Source organism: Anomaloglossus baeobatrachus, chromosome 6 (assembly GCF_048569485.1).
Source record: "Anomaloglossus baeobatrachus isolate aAnoBae1 chromosome 6, aAnoBae1.hap1, whole genome shotgun sequence".
Classification (NCBI taxonomy): domain Eukaryota; kingdom Metazoa; phylum Chordata; class Amphibia; order Anura; family Aromobatidae; genus Anomaloglossus; species Anomaloglossus baeobatrachus.
The window spans coordinates 274,000,907-274,009,512 of record NC_134358.1 but is presented as its reverse complement, the minus strand read 5'-3'; the positions used below and the strand labels follow the sequence as shown (position 1 = coordinate 274,009,512).

The 8,606-nt window shown below is 50.3% G+C and overlaps 1 pseudogene; it reads left to right on the top strand.

Moving 5' to 3' along the window:
- Positions 1-568: 568 nt before the first annotated feature.
- On the top strand, positions 569-3,642 carry LOC142243887 (uncharacterized; annotated as a pseudogene).
- Positions 3,643-8,606: the final 4,964 nt, after the last annotated feature.

The following is an 8,606-nucleotide window of genomic DNA, read 5'->3' as shown; positions in this document are numbered from 1 at the left end:
ATATATAAAATTACCCTTGCTGTGAGACCTCCAATATTTGGCATTATTAGCTCAGCAGCCTCATTTACTTATTGTCCGGCAGTTCCGAAATTGACCTGATAGTAAGGGGACGCTATAGAGTAACCGTGTTCTTGACAAATCCATGAACAGCTGCGGGATATCTGAGTTACTCCCCTGGCTGTTCATGACAAATTGGTGGCAGCAGTGGGATATAGAGCATTAGTGATCTGGTTTGAGCAATCATCCCTTTCACTAAAAACTTGCAAAGTTTTGAGGATCGAACTCAGTGTTTAATTATACCTGGAACAATACTGTACGTGTAGCAGTTACCCCCTCCCCTCTCTTGTTTTTCTATCCTATCTTTTATTTGGCAAGTGACTGCTAGAATGGCAGCTGCTTATAAAAAGCATGAGAAAGCTGTGCTTATCCAAATCTGTGAGGAGCGAGGCCTCGATGGGTCCAACAAGACCATAGAGATGCTAATCTGTGCCTTGGTGGAGGATGATCTCAAAGACCAGTGCGATGTGGCCCAAGAGCATGGGACCAGCAAAGCACCAGGAAAGTTACCATGGACCTAGCTCCAGGATGGTCCGCAGAACTGTCGGATTCCGAGGGGTCTGGCAGCAACCCCAGCTCCCGGAGTGGAAGGGACTCTTACTTGCCGATGATTCTGCAGCAACTGGGAGAATGTGACTCTCAAGCACGGCTACAGTTTGTGCTACAGGAACGCCAAGCAAAGCGTGAGTTTGCTGAGTGCCAGGCTCAGCGAGAGGCTGAGAGAGCTGAGTGCCAGGCCGAGGCTGAGAGAGCCAAGCGTCAAGCCCAGAGGGACCATGAGTTAAAGGTCCTCCAAGCCCGGCAGCAGACACCTTCCTCACTGAATGGTGAGTCCAATAATGCCAGCAGCTTTAAGCCCCAACCGGAGCACTTTCCTGTGATGAAAAAGGATGGGGATTTGGACACCTTTCTGAGGGGATTTGAAAAGACTTGTTTGCAGTACCAGTTGCCCTTAGCATAATGGGCACGATACTTAATCCCAGGGCTGTGAGGCAAGGCCCTGGACGCGTTTGCCAGTCTCCCTCAAGAGCAGAGTGGAGACTATGAGGCCATAAAGCAGGCCCTAATACGGAAGTATCAGCTGACTCCAGAGATGTACCGCAAAAAGTTCCAGACTCTCCAGCGTGGACCACACGACAGCAACAGAGACGTTGTAGATGGGCTCCGGACCAACTTTAGCCAATGGGCCTAAGGACTGTCCTCCATCACTGGTGAGCAGATAACAGACCTGATGGTAAAGGACCAATTCCTACACCTGTGTCCTGCGGACGTGCGGCAGTTCGTGATAGACCGGGAACCAAAGGATGCGAATATAGCAGCACAGATTGCTGACATCTATGAGGCCAACCGTGCATCGGTGGTGCGGAAGCCTTCCACCACCAGCTGGAAAGGGAGTAAGATGACTACTACCACCCCTGCCCTTGCCAGCTGTCCTCCTGGAGGTTCTGTCCCATCTGCTAGTGCCCGACCCACGTCTGACCCACACAGGTGTTTTTCCTAAAACCAGCCTGGAGACCTCAGCTCTGCTTGCCCAGAGAGGCAGAAGAGGAACCCCACATCCAAGGGCATAGTTCAGCTGTTTTTTTGGTGCGGGAGGCAAGTGGTAGGGCCTGTGAAAACCTACACTCTGTCACTGTGGGCGGCACCCTCACTGTGGGGATCAAGGACACTGGAGCCGACCGAACCCTGATCCGCCCCGAACTGGTGCCTCCTGAAAACTTTACCCCGGAAAAACTCCTGACTGTCACTGGGGTTGGGGGTGTTTGCCAATCTTTCCCAATGGCCTGTGTTTCCCTCGACTGGGGTGCTGGGAGAGGGTGGAGGGAAGTGGGGGTGTCCGAACATCTACCAGCAAATGTTTTATTGGGGAATGATCTGGGACGATTGGTTGCACAATTTGTCCCTGATGACCCTCTCCAATCCAATAAGTCATGTGATGGAAATGTTATTGATAAGTCATGTGATGCAAGCGCTGTTAAGTCATGTGACTCGAATGTGGATATCCAGAACGTGATTACAAATGTTGTTCATGGTAATAAAGTGGAAGTTTGTACAGGGGAACTCAGCCATGCCACGCTGCGGGGTGATGTGGCTGAGACCGTCCCCAAGGTAGTAAGTGTCTGTGCTGACAGAGATGGAGGCAGACATGAGAACCACGAGGAAGGTGGTCAAATGCAGCTGACCAGTGTCACAGCGGATGGTGACATGGCCGATGGTAGCTGCCCCAGGATTGGCACTGCTCCTAAAGTGCTAAAGGATCAGGAGCAAGTAGCACCCAGAGCCGGTCAGGCTGATGGGAAAAAGTTTGTTACCCCCCGGGGAGACTTCCTGCATCGGCACTGTCACCCGCAGTAAGAGTGCCCAGAAGGCAGGTAGCGCACTGCCTTCTGGCCCCTCTCTACACAGGGGGATAACAGAACCAGGTGCGGACTCCTAGGGGGTCACAAAGGGTTCCAGCCAGGTTGGGAACCTAACGTCACTTTTGGCTGCCTCCAGCCAGGAGTTCCAGGTGGCTCTGCACTTAGATGTCAGCTTAGAGACGTTGAGGGACCTTGCGGAGAAGCCCGTCTCCACGACTGATAAGGAGAGGGTATTCTGGGACCAGGGGAGGTTGTATCGGGAGTCTGTTCCCTGTAACTCCCAACAGGAGGGGCTGAATGAAAGACAGCTGGTTGTGCCCTACTGCTTTAGGGATGAGTTGTTGTGGGTGGCCCATGAGATCCCCCTTGCTGGACACTTGGGGGTCAGCAAGACCAAGGCCCAGCTGTCTCACCATTTCTATTGGCCCAAGATGGGGACAACTACTGCCGCTCCTGTATTACGTGTAAGACAGTGAGGAAGTCGGGGCCTGCTCCCAAAGCTCCCCTGATCCCTCTGCCAGTGATAGAGGAACCTTTCCAGAGGATTGCTGTGGACATCGTTAAGCCTCTGGCCGTCCCCAGCAGCTCTGTTAAATGTTTTGTCCTTACTGTAGTAGACTATGCTACCCGGTATCCGGAGGCAGTGGCTCTATGCTTCATTAGGGCCGATAAGGTGGCAGATGCCCTCTTGGCCCTCTTCTCCAGAGTAGGATTTCCCAGGGAGATGCTTACTGACCAGGGGACTCAGTTCATGTCCCATTTAATGGAGGCCACCTGTAAGAAAATGCAGGTGCAGCATCTGGTGTCCAGTGTGTATCACCCACAGACCAATGGTTTGTGTGAACGATTTAATGGCACTCTTAAGCAAATGCTGAAAATGCTGGTTGAGTCTCAGGGACGTAACTGGGAGTGGTACCTCCCACACCTGCTATTTGCTTACCGAGAGGTCCCACAGGCCTCAACGGGATTCTCCCCCTTTGAGATCCTGTATGACAGACTTGTCCGGGGACCCCTTGGTCTGGTAAGGGAATCCTGGGAAGAGAAACTAAACCCCCCAGAGGTGTCTGTTGTGGAGTATGTCATGCGGCTCCGTGACAAAATACAGGCCTTGTCGCAGCTGGTGCATGACAACATGGCGCAGGCCCAGGCTGACTGGAAGCAATGGTACGACCAAAATGCCCGGCAGCTGACCTACCAGGGTCCTGTTCCCAGTGTTAAAAGATAAGCTTCAGGCAGCCTGGGAGGGCCCATATGTCATACACCAGCAGCTCAACCCAGTCACCTACGTGGTCACCCTCGACCATGCCCGGGGCAGGCGGAAGGTCTTCCACGTCAATATGATAAAGGTGCATCAAGAACATGAAGCCTGCGCTCTACCGGTCTGCAACCTGCCCGAAAACAGGGAGGAAGACCCCCTCCTTGATATGCTCGCCCAGTCTAAGGCGAGTGGGTCCATGGAGGATGCAAGGGTAAGTGACCTGCTGTCCGGCAGTCAGCAGTCCCAGCTGTGGGAGGTACTGCAAACCTTCCTGGGTGTATTCACCAACATGCCCGGAAGGACAGAGTTAGCAGTCCACCATGTGGGCCGCATATCGGATCTCACTGGAAGTACAGCATGTCATGTGCCAGGAGATCGACGACATGCTGACACTGGGGGTGATCCACAGCCAAAGAAGGACCAGACCACCCGGTTCTGCGTGGACTACAGGGGGCTTAACGCCATAACGGTCACCGATGCAGACCCCATGCAGCGAATCGATGACCTGCTTGAGCGGCTAGCCGGATCGAGGTACCTATCCATAATGGACTTGGGTTGGGGATACTGGCAGATTCCCCTGAGCCCTGAGGCTCAGGAGAGATCAGCCTTTATCCCCCACTTTGGGCTGTATGAGTCACCCGTCATGCCCTTTGGCATGAAAAATGCTCCTGCTACTTTCCCGCGGATGGTCAATCACCTGCTTGAGGGACTGGAGGGGTACGCCGTGGTGTACCTGGATGACATTGCCGTCTTCAGTTCAACCTGGGAGGATCACCTCGGGCATCTACGACAGGTGCTCAGGCGCATCCATCAAGCAAGCTTGACCATCAAGCCAGGGAAATGCCAGCTGGGCATGAGCGAGGTCCACTATCTGGGGCACCGGGAAGGTGGACGCACTCTCAAGCCAGAGCCTCAGAAAGTGGATGCCATCGCGTCCTGGCCCACCCCCATGACCAAGAAGCAGGTGATGTCCTTCTTGGGTACCGCAGGGTACTAAAGGCGGTTCGTACCAAACAATAGTAGCCTTCAAAGCCCCTGACAGACCTCACCAGAAAGAGGCTACCCCATGCAGTCGACTGGACAAATGACTGCGAGGTGGCCTTTCAAGGGTTAAAGACCGCCCCCACCAACGCCCCCGTACGCCAAGCGGTCGAATTCACGCAGTCATTTTTGGTGCAGACCGACGCTAGCGAGTTTGGCCTCGGTGCTGGGCTCAGCCAGGTTGATCCGGGTGGCCAGGAGCATCCCGTGTTGTACCTAAGTTGGAAGCTCCTGCCGAGGGAAGTGGCCTACTCCACTATGGAGAAGGAATGCCTGGCAATCGTGTGGGCCCTGCAGCGTCTGCAGCCCTACTTGTACGGGCGCTCCTTCACTGTGGTGACAGACCACAACCCCCTCGGCTGGCTACATACCGTGTCCGGGACCAACGGGAGGTTGCTGCATTGGAACCTCGCGCTCCAGCAGTACGACTTCGCCGTTCGTCACAGGAAAGGCAGCGAGCATGGCAACACTGACGGGTTATCCCGGCGAGGGGAGACTGCGGAACTGCACCTGGAGGAGTACCGAGAGGTCCTGCCTCCAAAGCGCAGTCAAGAAGGGAGAGGTGTCATGAAAATATAATAAGCAGATATGTTTTCATGGTCTCTGGATCAGGGGTGATTCCCCCCTCCCTCCAGAGCCCTACTAAATTAACAGCAGGAAACGATTTTATTATCAGGAGATGTAACAGGTACCTTTCAATTATCTTACAACACCCCTTCCCAGCTCTTCAGAGACCCCCTGCGTAGCCAGAGACTCTCCGACAACAATCTGTATACACGGGGCAGAGTACAAGTTTCCTGCAGGAATATAGCTTTGCTGATCAAAAGGCTAGGGCAGCCATATTGTCTCCATTGGGGAAGTATTAATATTGCTAGATACATATGTCCCCCAGATATGGCAGGCATACCGCTGATCTCAAAATTCCATAATGGCACATCTCACATATTTAAGCTTAAGCCAAGGACATACGGAATTGCCAAAAATTAATATCTTCCCCCCAGAACATGCCAGATCCCACTTGTGTGGTATCCACCTTCTGCTAAAATCATAATATAAAATACGACAGTAATATCGTCCGCAGCAAATTTGGTTGAAATAGATTGCTGGCCCCAAAGATACCAAAACATCAGAAACCCACAAAAGTGACCCCATATTGTAAACTAGATACATCAAGGATTTTATGTACAGGTGTATTGACCATTTTGAATCCATAGGTACTTCACAGAACGTTTTCAAAATGTGGATATAAAAATGATGGTTACATTTTATTTCTACTAAAATGGTATTTTAGTCCAAAATTTTTAATTTCGACAATAATAGGAGGAAATGGACCCCATAATTTTTTTTCAATTTCTCACAATCAGAATGATATCCCACACATGGTCAACAACTAATGTTTCAGCACATGGCAGGGCTCATAAAGCAAACAGCACTATTTGATTCTCAGGACACAAATTTGGAAAACGTGTTACATTTGCAAAGGCCCCAAGGTGCCAAAAAACTAGACACACCCACATGTGACCACTTTTGGCAACCTAAACTCTATAAAAATGTATCTATTGGTGTATTGAGTATTTTTAACCCACACATTACACAGACTTTTACTAGATTGGGCCATGAAAATGAAAAACATAAGGTTTTTTAGCTTAAATTTTGCTGTAGCCTCAAAATTTTAATTCACACAAAGGGTAAAAAGGAAAAAATAGACAAGACAATTAATTATGCAATTTTACCAAATGTAGCAGTACCTCAAATATGATTGTACAGTACAACTTGAGTATATGGTGGGGATCGGATGGGAAGAAGCATGGATTGATGTTTGAAATTCAAATTCTATTTGAATAGACTGTGGCCTCCATTAGCCCCTGAGGTGCCAGATAAGCAGAAAGACCCCATATTGTAAACATCACAAAGTAAGAAATTTATCTTGGAGTGTAGTGAGTATTTTAAAACTACAGTGGCTTCACAGAATTTTATAAAATTGGGCCATGGAAATATAACATTTTAGTGATAAAAATGTAACTTTTTTTGATTAACTGCAAACTTGTCAGTTACATTATGGTTAAAAGGTGAAAATGGACCCCACAAATTATTGTGCAAGTTCTCTTGAATGTGTTGAAGCCATATATGTCATTATAAACTACTATTTTGCCACATGACAACTGTCACCTACAGAATTTTCACAGGCGGGCTGGTGCTATTTACTTATTCTTCAGTGCTGTTAATAATAAAAATACATGATATTACATTATATTTAAAGAACAAAAGTTTAACTCCTTCACGACCTTGGACATGCCTACATGTGATAGGAGTAGAGATGAGCGATGTTCGAGGTTCGCCAATTTCATGTTCGAGTGATTTTGGGGGTGCTCGAGATCGAACTCGAACTTGAGCTTTTTGCTAAAAGCTCGACAGTTCGAGTTACGTTCGAGAACGGCTCGATCACCAAAAGCAGGGCTTTTTACAGCTACAGTGTGCAGGGAGCCATCGCTGGCATCCTGCGTAAGCTGGTAACCAAAATAAATATCGGGTATCCAAGCAAAGCGCTTTGCTTGGTAACCCAATATTTACCCTGGTTACATGTGCAGGGAGCCGACACTTCCCCGCTGGCCTCCACGACCGCCTGCATGCGGCATTTACACACACTCACACTCACCTGTCCCCAGCTATGCAGTCCCCGGCACTGACGTCCTCACCACCACATGGCCCCACTAGGCTCCACCCACTTCGCACTCCGCCACCTGCACACATGGCCCTGCTAGGCTCCACCCACTTCACACTCCGCCGCCCGCACACATGGCCCCGCTAGGCTTTACCCACTTCGCACTCCGCCGCCCGCACACATGCCCCCGCTAGGCTCCACCCACCTTGCACTCCATACACATAGCCCCGCTTGGCTCCACCCACCTCACGCTCTGCACACATTACCCCGCTTAGCTCCACCCACCTTGCACTATGCACACATTACTCCCCTTAGCTCCACCCACCTTGCACTCCGCACACATGGCCCCGCTCGGCTTACCTGCGGTGATGAAGTCCTTCTCTCCCGACCTCAGCATTGTCACTGCCCCCCATGGCTGCCGCTTCACATTTCCTTTCTCTGCCGACCCGAGACTGTGAGTAGCGGTGACATCACAGGCTCCTGCGATACTTGGCTGTGAAGGCGGCCGTCATTGAAGTCAGTAACAGCTCAGCTATCAGTAGTGCAGGAGATCATCACCACAGGTAATGTACCTCGCTCTTGACAGCAGCGCTCGTCATGTCCTGCAGTGACCTGGGCTGACTTATTGATGTTAGCTCAGGTCACTGCATTGCTCTCCTAGCCAATGGGGAACATTCTGTTCTTCATTGACTGGGACAGTGACTATGGTATGAATCGTCATGGGAACCCCTTGGATTACAGCAGACCTTGATTTGTTTTTGTTTCTAATAAATTGGTGAAAGAGGGAATGTGTTGAGGAGTGTTTTTTCAAATAAAAATGTGTTTGTCGTCTATTTTTTTTTTATTATTACTGACTGGGTTGGTGATGTCGTGTATCTGATAGACGCCTGACCTCACAAACCCCAGGGCTTGATGCCAGGTGACATTACACATCTGGTATTAACCCCATATATTACCCCATTTTCCACCGCACCAGGGCACGGGATGAGCTGGGGCGAAGCACCAGGATTGGCGCATCTAATGGATGCACCACTTCTGGGGCGGTTGCGGCCTGCTATTTTTAGGCTGGGGAGAGTTCAATAACCATGGACCTCCCTAGTCTGAGAATATCAGACCCCAGCTGTCTGCTTTACCTTGGCTGGTGATCCAATTTTGGGGGGACCCCCACGTGTTTTTTTTTTAAATTATTTATTTAATTTAAAATAACAGCGTGGGGTGCCCTCAGTTT